The 15,018-nt window shown below is 49.2% G+C and overlaps 1 non-coding gene across 1 annotated transcript; it reads left to right on the top strand.

Annotated features, from left to right (window-relative positions):
- Positions 1-6,722: 6,722 nt before the first annotated feature.
- Positions 6,723-6,904, top strand: LOC116966306. The gene has a single exon (XR_004409988.1). It is a non-coding gene; the product is annotated as a U2 spliceosomal RNA (small nuclear RNA).
- The last annotated feature ends 8,114 nt before the right edge of the window (positions 6,905-15,018 follow it).

The raw sequence follows: 15,018 nt of genomic DNA on the forward strand, positions 1-15,018 counted from the left end.
CTATTATCTGAATGGTGGCCGATTAGGAAAAGGGGAGATGCAACGAGACCTGGGGTGTCATGGTGCACCAGTGATTGAAAGTAGGCATGCAGTGCAGCAGGCAGTGAAGAAAGCGAATGGTATGTTAGCATTCATAGCAAAAGGATTTGAGTATAGGAGCAGGGAGGTTCTACTGCAGTTGTACAGGGTGAGACCACACCTGGATATTGGTACAGTTTTGGTCTCCTAATCTGAGGAAGGACAATTCTTGCCATAGAGGAAGTGCAGAGAAGGTTCCCCAGACTAATTTCCTGGGAATGTCAGGACTTTCATACTTTAATATGAATATTATTACCATATAACCATATAACAATTACAGCACGGAAACAGGCCATCTCGGCCCTACAAGTCCGTGCCGAACAATTAATTTCCCCTAGTCCCATCTACCTGCACTCAGACCATAATCCTCCATTCCCTTCTCATCCATATACCTATCCAATTCATTTTTAAATGGTAACATCAAACCTGCCTCCACCACTTCCACTGGAAGCTCATTCTACACAGCTACCACTCTCTGAGTAAAGAAGTTTCCCCTCATGTTAACCCTAAACTTCTGTCCCTTCATTCTGAAGTCATGTCCTCTTATTTGAATATTCCCTACTCTCAATAGGAAAAGCTTGCCCATGTCAACTCTGTCTATCCCTCTCATCGTTTTAAAGTCCTCTAGCAAGTCCCCCCTTAACCTTCTGCGCTCCAGAGAATAAAGACATAACTTATTCAACCTTTCTCTGTAACTTAGTTGCCGAAACCCAGGCAACATTCTAGTAAAGCTCCTCTGTACTCTCTCTATTTTGTTGACATCCTTCCTATAATTGGGCGACCAAAATTGTACACCATAATCCAGAATTGGTCTCACCAATGCCTTGTACAATTTTAACATTACATCCCAACTTCATTTAACATTACATCCCAAATAACAATTACATGTTATTTGAACCTCAGTGAGGCTCAAACGAAACTTAGTTTCCACAGCCATACAAACAGAGATAATTCCTACAGACATACAAATTGAGATAATTCCTACAGACATACAAACAATTCAAGTTACACAAACATCCATCACAGTGAATCTCCTTCTCACGGTGATGGAAGGCAAAGTCTTTTCTCTCCCCTGCACCATTTCTCTCCCGATGTTGAAGCCCCAGGCGGGCGATGATAAGTCCCACGGCCATTCAGGCCGCGGGGGGCGATGTACGGCCCCGTTCCAGGTCTAAAAGTCACAAAGTTGGAGCCCCCGGTCGGTGTTGTAATGTCCCGCGGCCATTAAAGCCTTGTGGGGCGATGTACGGCCTCGCTCCCGGTCGTTCCAACCCCGCGACATGGGCCAGAGAAGTCGCATTGCGGGAGCGCCGAAAAGCGGTCTCCCACCTGGACCCATGAGCGCCTGATGTTCCAGTCCACCGGACCCATGAGCGCCTGATGTTCCAGTCCACCGGACCCGCGACCTCCCGATGTTCCACCTAAACTGTCATTTAGCAACTTAAAAAGCTGCCAAGGTTGCCCGGCTGACAACAGAGGAAAAAAATGAAGTGAGACCTCTGCAAGGTGTACAATATTTTTGACACTATCATAGGCCTTTCTTACATATGCTGTCACAACGCACTGTAGTCTCTAAACAACCCTTCAGTAATTGTCCTTGCCCTCCATTTCTGAATAATAGTGTTTAAGCCAATAACTCACCACTAGCACTGGAAATAAATAAATAAATAAATAAGGGCAGCTTCCCAGCCCCTTATCTCATTGGCCACGCTCGGCTGCAAATCTGTGTCAATCTGGTGGACCATCTTCCTGTACTTGTGGGGGTGTGGGATTGGGAGGGGCCTCGCAAGTGGAACAGTTTAGGGCCTCTCTTCATCTAAATCCGGCCCTGCACGCAGGTGACTGGGGAACTGCAGCCGTCCCTGGGCAAGCGAGCTGACCTGGGCGCTGCAGCCAGACCTGCCAGCTGACCTGGGCGCAACAACCAGCCCCGGGTCACGCAGGCGACCTGGGAATGGCTGCAGCGCCTGGGTAACAAAACATGGGGGAGACAAGTCCCCCTATAACTTTCCCAACATTGACTGGAATCATCTTTTAATTTTATTACAGGTTTAAAGAATAACTAATTCATTCTAAGGAAATTTCAAATATAAAATAACAATACATAAAAGCAGTTATCAGAGCAAAACATTAGTACATGTATTAGTATTAGACATTATTGGTCTGAATAAGTCTCGACCGGAAACGTCACCCATTCCTTCTCTCCAGAGATGCTGCCTGTCCCGCTGAGTTACTCCAGCATTTTGTGTCTATCTTGGTATTAACTACAATGTGATGTAATTGAACCTTGAACCTTGATACAATACAATACAATACAATACAATTTATTGTCATTTGAGCCTCAGTGAGGCTCAAACGAAATTCTGTTTCCACAGCCATACAAACAAAGACAATTCCTAGACATACATACAATTTAGTTCACACAAACATCCATCACAGTGGATCCACTGTGATGGAAGGCAAAGTCTTTTCTCTCCCCTGTTCTCCATGTCTCTCCCGATGTCGAAGCTCCAGGCGGGCGATGATAAGTCCCACGGCCATTTTAGGCCGTGCCGGGCGATTTACGGCCCCGCTCCCGGTCTGGAAGTCTCGAAGTTGGAGCCCCCGGCGGGCGCTGGAATGTCCCACGGCCACGAAGCCGCGCCGGGCGATGTACTTCCCCGCTCCGGGTCGTTCCAACCCCGCGACACGGGCTGGAGAAGTCGCGTTGCGGGAGCTCCGGGAAGCGGTCTTTCTCTCCCCCCGGACCCTCGAGCTCCCGATGTCCCGACAGTCCACCGGACCTGCGGCTGCGTCAGGAGTCGAGTCGCAGCAGCGAGTCACCACCGCTCCCCACGCACCGAGGCCGGCCAGCCCCACGATGGTGAGTAGTCCGCAGCTCCGCAGTCTCCCGAGCCCCCGGGTCGTTCAGGTTGGAGGCCGCTCCACGGTGCTAGGCCCCAACGACAACGGAGACCCGACAGGGAAAAGGTCGGGTCTCCCGGACAGGGAAGAGATTTCAAACAGTTTCCCCCTCCCCCCCCCCCCCACATATACACCTTTAAAACCCAGTGTTAAAAAACACCAAACACTACATTTCACTAGACAAAAAATAACAAAAAAGGACAGAGCAGGCTGTAGGGGCCGCTGCAACGGGTGAGTCGCGCCGCTTGATGCACGCAAGCCCCTGTGGTTCCCAGCGGTTCCAGGAAGCAGCCAAAGTGCATGTCGTCAACGTGTGCTCCCACTCAAGGGACACCTGGGCATGGACAGAAGCCCGGAGGAGAAGCAAACTGCCGGCTCAGGCAGTCCCTTGGCTGCCCACTGCCATCACACACGAATGGCCAACTGGGATTGCCATTGAGGCTTGGATGAGGGAGAATGATCATAGATACAGCACGGAAAGAGGCCCTTCGGCCCACCTAGTCTGCACCCACCAGCGATCCCCACACATTAACACTATCTACACACACTAGGGACAATTTTACATTCATACCAAGCCAATTAACCTACAAACCTGTACATTTTTGGAGTGTGGTAGGAAACTGAAGATCTCGGAGAAAACCCACGCAGTCACGGGGAGAACGTACAAACAGCACCCGTATTCAGGATCAAACCTGCAACTATGGTGCTGTGCCACCATGCTGATCTGTTTACGAAGTTTAGGAATGAGCATTTTAAATGGAGGCGGTGCTTTGAGGTTTACACGTGATGTTGGAGAGAAGATAAAGACATGAGGAGGATAAAGACGGCATGAAATTGCCTTGGCAGGATTAAGCAGAGGAGGAGTAGGTTCCTTAAGGGCCCAAACAGGAAATCTGTGTGGAGCCAGATCAGCAGGTTCCTCAATTATTTTACACCAACAGATGTCTCGCTAGCACAGATGAGGGTTACTTGCAGTTCCACTAGACACCAACAGATGTCCCGCTAGCACAGATGAGGGTGACCTGCAGTTCCACTATAGACCAACAGATGTCCCACTAGCACAGATGAGGGTGACCTGCAGTTCCACTATAGACCAACAGATGTCCCGCTAGCACAGATGAGGGTGACCTGCAGTTCCACTATAGACCAACAGATGTCCCGCTAGCACAGATGAGGGTGACCTGCAGTTCCACTATAGACCAACAGATGTCCCGCTAGCACAGATGAGGGTGACCTGCAGTTCCACTATAGACCAACAGATGTCCCGCTAGCACAGATGAGGGTGACCTGCAGTTCCACTATACACCAACAGATGTCCCGCTAGCACAGATGAGGGTGACCTGCAGTTCCACTATAGACCAACAGATGTCCCGCTAGCACAGATGAGGGTGACCTGCAGTTCCACTATAGACCAACAGAGCTTTGGCCTTGTGCCTGTGCCCGTGACATCGCCGCAGGCAAGCACCAGCCTCTCCCGTCTGATTGGAGGGATTGCAATAGCTTCACATATTCAGGGCAAATTGCTTCTCGGCCTTTTGGCTAAGATCAAATGTGTTTTTATCAGTTTAAGGGGTAAAAAAGAACATCTGTTCTTATTAGAACAGTGAAAGGGGCTATCTGTTCTTGTTAGAACAGTCCTGGCGGTCCATTAAGGACAAGAGCTGCAGATAGTGGAGTAGAATCGTAGCAATGGCAGTTGCAATTGGAGCGGGAGGACAGGGTATCCGCAATATCCTGAGGATCAGTGTTAAGGACCTCAGCGAGGGGCTTCCCTTCTCACAAGACCTGTTCGTGAAGAAGGTCTTGCTGGAGACCTGCAAGGTTGAGGCCAAGGACATCTACTGCCTCCAGGACTTCCCGGGTAACGGATACTTCGATGTTACCTTCATGCATCCGACGGGATGGCAAAAGTTGATGGAAGACTTCCGGGAGAAGGGGAATGTAGCTCTACTGTCATTGCTGAAAGTGCAGCCGCTCTTCACATTCCCCAACCAGAATGAAAGGATGATCACGGTGCACATGTTCAACCCACATGTGCCCCTAGTGGATGTCCTCACCTTCCTTGCTCGCTACGTCGAAGGAGCAGGGAACTGCGTGGACGTGAAGGACCAGCATGGGATTTGGACGAGCAACGGCAAGTCAAGGTAAAGCTGAGGGTGGACAAGGACGGAGCATTCCTCCACCCTCCCTCGGTGTTCGCGATTGGAGGAAACTGAGGATACATGAGTTACGTGGGGCAGCCCAGACTGTGCAGAAGATGTAACAAGCCTGGGCATGTGATGGCCCAATGCACTGCAGTGGTCTGCAAAAACTGCAAAACGGAGGGCCATGAGACAAAGGACTGTCAGGCCAGCAAGAACTGCAACCAGTGTGGGGAGGGAGGCCACCTTTACAGGGCCTGCCCAAAAAGAGCCTGCACTTATGCACAGGCGACAAGAGGGGCGGCTTCCAGCACCCCCAGGGTGGGTGAGATACCCACTACCACTGCCAAGTCCCCAGCAGAAAGGGGGAACAGGGATGAGGACAGCCCAACCACCTCGACCACCTCGAGCCCCCAAGTGCCAGGAGACCTCCAGCACCAAGCCCAGGAGGGAGAGTCGATGGAGGAGGGTAGGAGCAGAATTGGACAATGGTGACGTATGGAAAACACCAGAGGGGTCAGCACAAGGAGCAGAGGCTAGAAGGGGTTGGCAAGCCCAAAATAAACCCCAAAAAATATCTCTCTCCCTGACAGAAGGCAGCAACCTCTCCTCATCGGAGGATGAGGCGAACGGGAAACCCCACAGGAAGAAAACCGGGGAGGGAAGGAGAAGGTCCAGGCCGATTGTCCACCAGCACCAGGAGACCGAGAGCAGATCAGCGGTCGAGGGGCTCCAGCCCCAGGACATCGGGAGCAGAGCAGCGGCCTTCGGGCCCCAGCTCGGGGCAACCGGGAGCATTCTAGCGGCCGATGGGCCCCAGCTCGGGGCAACCGGGAGCAGTGTAGCGGCCGATGGGCCCCAGCTCCGGGCAACCGGGAGCATTGTAGCGGCCGATGGGCCCCAGCTCGGGGCAACCGGGAGCATTGTAGCGGCCGATGGGCCCCAGCTCGGGGCAACCGGTAGCATTGTAGCGGCCGATGGGCCCCAGCTCCGGGCAACTGGGAGCAGTGTAGTGGCCGATGGGCCCCAGCTCCGGGCAACCGGGAGCATTGTAGCGGCCGATGGGCCTCAGCTCCGGGCAACCGGGAGCAGTGTAGCGGCCGATGGGCCTCAGCTCCGGGCAACTGGGAGCAGTGTAGCGGCCGATGGGCCCCAACTCCGGGCAACTGGGAGCATTGTAGAATCTGTCACCGTACCCCAGCCACGAGAGACGGGGGAAGCGGCGCAGGGAGGTGGTTGGGGGGCGTCTCCTGGTGGTGGATGTTATGTACCGTGGTTCTCCGCTCCGACTGATTAATGTGTATGCCTCACCCGTGCAGAGCGAGTGGCTGGGGGACATTTTCGTGGAATGTAAAAGACGTATAAACTATTGAACAATTTGTATAGATTACGAAAATGTCGGATGGAATTTTCGCACTGTGTACACATTGAATATATTTATTACTTGGACAGGGGCCACAGAGTGGCACGGGTGGGGGGCAGTTTGGTGGAATTTGACAAATGTAAAAAATAAAAAATATATATAAATTTTGTACTGAACAATTTGTAGTCTCCGAAAAATGTCGGGTGAACTTTTTGTTCGCATGGTTCATGAATTGTATATATTTATCAATTGAATAAAGTCTATTTTGAAATTAAACAGTTTAATATCTGATACATTCTTTATCTAGGGACCATATATTAAATTGATTTTTGGAACAGGGAGATGGAATAGGGGCTTGCTCCGTCCACTCCACGCATTCACCCAGTATTGACGTGCCTCTGGGAACGGTGCACTTCCCTTTTGGGAGATTTTCAAAGTTCAAAAGAAAAGACAAAACTTCCTCTTCACCTTTGCATAAAAGCTGCATAAGTGCTGCCCTCTCTCACTCTGCGTGTGTGTGTGTTGACGGGACCACTCAAGTTAAATGCCTTCCTTTATTTCAAGGGAAAAGAGGAGGACGCTGCTCGCATTTCAACCCAAATGCAACTGAAACTTCCAGGAAGGAGAAAAAAATCTTCAGCAAAATGTTCAAAGTCACAATTGCCGGCTCTGCCAATCAAGTCGTCACAGCGAGCACCGCTACTGTAAGACTCACTGACTCTGTGACGGAGGCAGGGGTGAATTTAGCGCCTTCACACCAGTGAGCGGCTGCAGGGCGAGCCATGGCTTGGTCAATGTGGCGGACCCGTCTCCCCGACAGAAGCCCTGGCCGTTCGTTCTGGGAGTGGGGACGGGAGGGTGGCCGGCACACTGCGCACGGCTGTGTATTGGCAAGGTGTCTTTCTGCAGTTCCTTCTAAAACACTTTGTCTACTCCACTGCGAAATCTCAAGGTATGCCTACTTTGAAGAAGTTCCATAGATGCTGTTGCACCCCACCCGCTGAGTTTCTCCAGCATTTTTGTGTACCTTTGATTTTCCAGCATCTGCAGTTCCTTCTAAAACACTTTGTCTGTCTGTGGCGGTGGGATGACTGGCTCTGGAGGGTGGGCGGGCTTGCACTGTCGCCAGTGTGCCTGGGTGGGCGGCGCCAGAGATCATGACAAGGCCGGCCACCTTTGTGGGTTTGTCACGAGCCAGGCTTACGGCTGAGGAGGAGAGGCAGCAGCAAGCAGCTGGCTGGCTGGTGGAGGGGAAAGGCAAGGCCAGGTGAGCATAAGCAGAGTTTTGTGCTGGAGGTGACTTTTGCAAGAGGCTCTGAGAAGCCTCTCACGAGACTGCAAGAAGTCTTCAGGAATTAATTGGAAAGCTAAAGAAAGGAGAGGGGAAGAAAGCAATCCATGATTGGGCTACGAAACCCGTGTTCCCGTGTCCACTGGAGATGTGGTTCTGTTGCAAACTATACTTTGTGTTGAGAGAGATGAAGCGATGAGCCAGTGGATGTGGTGGATGTGGTGTATCTGGACTTTCAAAAAGCCTTTGACAAGGTCCCACACAAGAGATTACTGTGCAAAATTCGAGCATATGGTATTGGGGGTAGCAGGCCCACATGAAGCTTTTCAAAAAGGGGGGTGGCATGACAGGATTACAAACATTTTAATGTGAAATAATGTGCGTTCTGCGCACATCACGAGCGCGAAGCGTGAAGTCCATCGATGCCGTGATCCAGGGCCCGCTTAAGCTCAGGGGTTTTAGATGCTCAATGATGCATTGTGAGCATTATTTTGGAGCATTTTTGCACCAAATTTATGACCAATATTTCAGAATTTAACAGGAATCTGAGGTAGTTTTTTCACACAAAGGGTGGTGGGTGTATGGAACGAGCTGCCAGAGGAGGTAGTTAAGGCTGGGACGGGGACTTTAAGAGACATTTGGACACGTACATGGATAGGACAGATTTAGATGGATATGGGCCAAACGTGTGTGAGTGGGACATGTCGGTCGGTGTGGGCAAGTTGGGCTGAAGGGCCTGTTTCCACACTGCATCTTTTTATGACTAAAACGTGAACTGCTGTAGTTTTGGGAGCAACAACAGCAGCAGGAGGTTAGCAAGAGATACGACTGATTGGCTCTAGCCCAAGTGGGAGGAGAGAAGTGAAAACAGTTTCAGTGCTGGGAAAACAGTTGAAAACTGAGGAATTTGGTTTGTAAATTGGTAAATCAGGCAATTTATCCGTCAATTTAAGCAAGACTGCTCTTAGCGAGCGGCAGTGAGTGAGCGGCCTTGTGAGGGAAGTGCCCTGTTGGCAAAGTGTGAGTCTTTGGTGAGGAGACGAAAGAAGGAGATGTCAGGCAAGCTGATTCAGTGCGATGCTTGCAGTATGTGGGAGGTGAAGGACACCGCCGGTGCCTCTGGCTGCTACAAATGCGAGAAGTGCATCCAGGTAGAGCTCCTGAAGGGCCGTGTTGGGGAACTGGAGAAGCAAGTGGATGACCTCCGGTTCGTCCGAGAAACGGAGTCGTTCCTCGACAAGTCCTACAGTACGATTGTTACACCTAAGGTACTGGAAGAGAGAAGGTGGGAGACAGTGAGAACGGGAGGGAAGCATGGAATGCCAACATCCCCGGGTGTTGTACCTCTTGTGAACATGTTCACCCACTTAGAAGCTGTCGGGACAGAAGAGGTGTTTACACTGGGCGGCGGACTGGCTTGTGATGCGAATAGGGCTGTTGAGCCAAAACCAAAAAGGCCTAAGGCAGGCAACGCCATTGTAGTGGGAGACTCCATTGTGAGAGGTACGGACAGGGGTTTCTGCGGCAACAGACGGGATGCGAGGATGGTGTGCTGCCTTCCTGGTGCCAGGATCCAGGATGTCACGGACAGAGTGCAGAAAATCCTCAAGGGCGAAGGTGAACATCCGGAAGTGGTAGTGCATGTCGGCACAAACGATATCGGAAAGAAGGGGATGAATATTCTGCAGCGTGACTTTAGAGAGCTCGGAAAAATGCTGAAAAGCAGGACCTCCAGGGTTGTTATACAATACAATACAATACAATTCAATTTATTGTCATTTGGACCCCTTGAGGTCCAAACGAAATGCCGTTTCTGCAGCCATACATTACAAACAAATAGACCCAAGAAATAACATAATTTACATAAACATCCATCACATTGCTGTGATGGAAGGCCAAAAAAACTTATCTCTCCACTGCACTCCCCCCCCCCCCCCCGATGTCAGATTCAAAGTCAAAGCCCCCGGCTGGCGATGGCGATTGTCCCGCGGCCATTAAAGCCACGCCGGGTGATGCAAGGTCGCACACCGGGTCTTGGTGTTAGAGCCCCCGGCGTGCGCTCGCAATCCCGCGGCCATTCCAAGCCGCGCGTGGCGATGGTGTAAGGCCCCGCTCCAGGAGCTCTTCAACCCCGCAACTCGGGCGGGAGAAGTCGCCGTTGCGGAAGCCCTGAAAAGCGGTCTCCCAGCAGGGACCCGCGGGCTCCCGGTGCCGCCGTCCGCCAAACCCGCAGTTGCAGCCACCGAATCTCCGGGGGTCGGGCCGCAGCAGCGTCCACCACAGCTCCACCTGCTCCGGTTTGCTTCCAGTTCCTCGTGCTGGCGAGAGCAGGAACAGGGAGATACGGGACCTGAACGTGTGGCTGAGGAACTGGTGCACGGGGCAGGGATTTAGATTCTTAGACCACTGGGATCTGTTTTGGGGTAAGGGGGAACTGTACAAAAGGGACGGATTGCATCTTAACAGGTGTGGGACCAGCATTCTGGCAGGCAGGTTTGCCACTGCTACACGGGTGGTTTTAAACTGAATAAGGGGGGTGGGGTGTCGAATGGGCTAGTGGAGGATGGAGTTAAAGAGAAAGGGTTTCTTAAATGTGTGAGCGTAGAGACAGAGGGGTGTAAAATGAGGGTAGAAGCAATAGGTAGCAAGGTGAAAAGTAAATGTGGCTGGCCGGAAAATCCAGGGCAAAAATCAAAAAGGGCCACTTTTCAACAAAATTGTATAAGGGGTAAGAGTGTTGTAAAAACAAGCCTGAAGGCTTTGTGTCTCAATGCAAGGAGCATTTGTAATAAGGTGGATGAGTTGAATGTGCAGATAGCTATTAATGACTATGATATAGTTGGGATCACGGAGACATGGCTCCAGGGTGACCAAGGCTGGGAGCTGAACATCCAGGGATATTCAATATTCAGGAGGGATAGAGAGAAAGGAAAAGGAGGTGGGGTAGCGTTGCTGATTAGACAGGAGATTAATGCAATGGAAAGGAAGGACATTAGTTTGCAGGATGTGGAATCGGTATGGGTAGAGCTGCGAAACACTAAGGGGCAGAAAACGCTGGTGGGTGTTGTGTACAGGCCACCTAACAGTAGTAGTGAAGTTGGAGATGGTATCAAACAGGAAATTAGAAATGCGTGCGACAAAGGCAAAACCGTTATAATGGGTGACTTCAATCTACATATAGATTGGGTGAATCAAATTGGCAGGGGTGCTGAGGAAGAGGATTTTTTGGAATGTATGCGGGATAGTTATCTAAATCAACATGTAGAGGAACCAACGAGAGAGCAGGCTATTTTAGACTGGGTATTGAGTAATGAGGAAGGGTTTGTTAGCAGTCTTGTTGTACGTGCCCCCTTGGGCAAGAGTGACCATAATATGGTTGAGTTCTTCATTAGGATGGAGAGTGACATTGTTAATTCAGAAACAATGGTTCTGAACTTAAAGAAAGGTAACTTTGAGGGTATGAGACGTGAATTGGCCAAGATTGACTGGCAATTAATTCTAAAAGGGTTGATGGTGGATATGCAATGGAAGACATTTAAAGACTGCATGGATGAACTACAAAAATTGTTCATCCCAGTTTGGCAAAAGAATAAATCAGGGAAGGTAGTGCATCCGTGGATAACCAGGGAAATCAGGGATAGTATCAAAGCGAAGGATGATGCGTACAAATTAGCCAGAAAAAGCAGCATACCGGAGGGCTGGGAGAAATTCAGAGACCAGCAGATGAGGACAAAGGGCTTAATTAGGAAAGGAAAAATAGATTATGAAAGAAAACTGGCAGGGAACATAAAAGCTGACTGCAAAAGTTTTAATAGATATGTGAAAAGAAAGAGATTAGTTAAAACAAATGTAGGTCCCTTGCAGTCAGAAACAGGTGAGTTGATCATGGGGAACAAGGATATGGCGGACCAATTGAATAACTACTTTGGTTCTGTCTTCACTAAGGAAGACATAAATAATCTGCCGGAAATAGCAGGGGACCGCGGGTCAAAGGAGTTGGAGGAATTGCGTGAAATCCAGGTTAGCCGGGAAGTGGTGTTGGGTAAATTAAATGGATTAAAGGCCGATAAATCGCCAGGGCCAGATAGGCTGCATCCCAGAGTACTTAAGGAAGTAGCTCCAGAAATAGTGGATGCATTAGTAATAATCTTTCAAAACTCTTTAGATTCTGGAGTAGTTCCTGAGGATTGGCGGGTAGCAAATGTAACCCCACTTTTTAAGAAGGGAGGGAGAGAGAAAACGGGGAATTACAGACCAGTTAGTCTAACATCGGTAGTGGGGAAACTGCTAGAGTCAGTTATTAAAGATGGGATAGCAGCACATTTGGAAAGTGGTGAAATCATTGGACAAAGTCAGCATGGATTTACAAAAGGTAAATCATGTCTGACGAATCCTATAGAATTTTTCGAGGATGTAACTAGTAGCGTGGATAGGGGAGAACCAGTGGATGTGGTGTATCTGGACTTCCAGAAGGCTTTCGACAAGGTCCCACATAAGAGATTAGTTTACAAACTTAAAGCACACGGCATTGGGGGTTCAGTATTGATGTGGATAGAGAACTGGCTGGCAAACAGGAAGCAAAGAGTAGGAGTAAACGGGTCCTTTTCAGAATGGCAGGCAGTGACTAGTGGGGTACCGCAAGGCTCAGTGCTGGGACCCCAGCTATTTACAATATATATTAATGATCTGAATGAGGGAATTGAAGGCAATATCTCCAAGTTTGCGGATGACACTAAGCTGGGGGGCAGTGTTAGCTGTGAGGAGGATTCTAGGAGACTGCAAGGTGACTTGGATAGGCTGGGTGAGTGGGCAAATGTTTGGCAGATGCAGTATAATGTGGATAAATGTGAGGTTATCCATTTTGGTGGCAAAAACAGGAAAGCAGACTATTATCTAAATGGTGGCCGACTAGGAAAAGGGGAGATGCAGCGAGACCTGAGTGTCATGGTACACCAGTCATTGAAAGTGGGCATGCAGGTGCAGCAGGCAGTGAAGAAAGCGAATGGTATGTTAGCTTTCATAGCAAAAGGATTTGAGAATAGGAGCAGGGAGGTTCTGCTGCAGTTGTACAGGGTCTTGGTGAGACCACACCTGGAGTATTGCGTACAGTTTTGGTCTCCAAATCTGAGGAAGGACATTATTGCCATAGAGGGAGTGCAGAGAAGGTTCACCAGACCGATTCCTGGGATGTCAGGACTGTCTTATGAAGAAAGACTGGATAGACTTGGTTTATACTCTCTAGAATTTAGGAAACTGAGAGGGGATCTTATAGAAACTTACAAAATTCTTAAGGGGTTGGACAGGCTAGATGCAGGAAGATTGCTCCCGATGTTGGGGAAGTCCAGGACAAGGGGTCACAGCTTAAGGATAAGGGGGAAATCCTTTAAAACCGAGATGAGAAGAACCTTTTTCACACAGAGAGTGATGAATCTCTGGAACTCCATGCCACAGAGGGTAGTCGAGGCCAGTTCATTGGCTATATTTAAGAAGGAGTTAGATGTGGCCCTTGTGGCTAAGGGGATCAGAGGGTATGGAGAGAAGGCAGGTACGGGATACTGAGTTGGATGATCAGCCATGATCATATTGAATGGCGGTGCAGGCTCGAAGGGCCGAATGGCCTACTCCTGCACCTAATTTCTATGTTTCTATGTTTCTATGTGAAGAAGAAAAATGCATGTAGATAAGTAGAGCAGATTTGACAGAGGAGTGAAATGTAAAGGCAGAGAGAGGTTTATGAGTGGAAAGGAACATATGAAAGGAGGGGGGAGAGTGGGCTTGGGCAGATGGGTGAAGGGGAAATAGACAGAAAATGCTGGAGTAACTCAGTGGGTCAGGCAGCATCTGTGCAGAACATGGATAGGTGATGTTTCACAGAGTGCTGGAGTAACTCAGTGGGTCAGGCAGCATCTGTGGAGAACCTGGATAGGTGATGTTTCACAGAGTGCTGGAGTAACTCAGTGGGTCAGGCAGCATCTGTGGAGAACATGAGTCCGGAGCCGGGTCCTGGAGCCAGGAGTGCAGTCGGAGACGGGGCCATGAACCAGTAAGCCCACTACAACCCCCTCCCCGACAGCCCCCTCACCCACCTACAACCCCCCAGCCCACACAAAACCCCCTCCCCCCTCAACCCCCCACATGCCCCCAATCCCCCATCCTCACACCCCCACCAATACACCTCCCTTCCCCCACAACCACCGCTGTAAATGAAAATATGTTCAAATATATGCCCTGAAGGTGACCAAGAGCAGCATCTTCAGCCAGAGGCTGATTGCACCAATGTGCAAAACGGAGAGATACAGGAAGTCCTGTTTACCAGCTGCTATAAGACTTTTTAATGAGCATAAATAACTGCACTTTTTTTTAATTAATTGTATTTTAACTTGTATTTTAACGTATTTTAACTTGTTATGTATGAAAGCGTGGTGTTATGTTTGTCTTGAAGTTGTCGTGGCAAATAATTTCCTGAAAAGGATTATTAAAGGAATATTCTAATTCTAATTCTAATTCTAATTCTAAATTAAGGATGTTTCATTCTAAATACATTTAAGATAAAATAATTATAAATAATTTAAAACACTATAAACATTTATGACAGAAATTGACATTGTTGCGGGAAATCAACTTTGAATCCAGATTAGGTAGAGTTTGTTTGTGTTGTAGAGTGCGGGCGGGGCAGACGCATCCAGAATCACATCGCTGCTTCTCCGTGGACATGGAACCGTTAGAGGCAAGTATATTCTGGATGGCCCCAGTTGTTATTCACCCGCAGTTCAATGAATTTGTAAACGGCAGCATCTTTATTCTACAAAGCAAAAAAACATGAGGACAAATCAGGGAACCTGTGCTTCAGTATGAAAGTACTTTTGGCAGGAGAGAAGATGGATTAGCTACAAACCAGACTTAAAACACCCTGCTGATCATGGATTTCAGGACATTCTATTCAATTACACACATCATTGATAACCAGCATGTTATCATGGACAAGGTAGATGTTTTTGAGGTATGAGGGGAACGATCTCAAATGACTGGGAGCAACAGCTTTACTCCATGTAGCATCGTGGATGGGGAGAGAACAAGCTTATTTACACAGGCTTGCTTTGTGGCAACTGACAAATTGTGAATAAAGTGGCCATGAAAAATAAACTTCTATTCTGGAAAGATAAAATGCTGGAGTAACTCAGTGGGTCAGCAGCATTCCTGGATCTGCCTGACCTGCTGAGTTACTCCAGCATTTTGTGTCT

This window comes from Amblyraja radiata, chromosome 36, assembly GCF_010909765.2.
Source record: "Amblyraja radiata isolate CabotCenter1 chromosome 36, sAmbRad1.1.pri, whole genome shotgun sequence".
NCBI classification, from domain to species: domain Eukaryota; kingdom Metazoa; phylum Chordata; class Chondrichthyes; order Rajiformes; family Rajidae; genus Amblyraja; species Amblyraja radiata.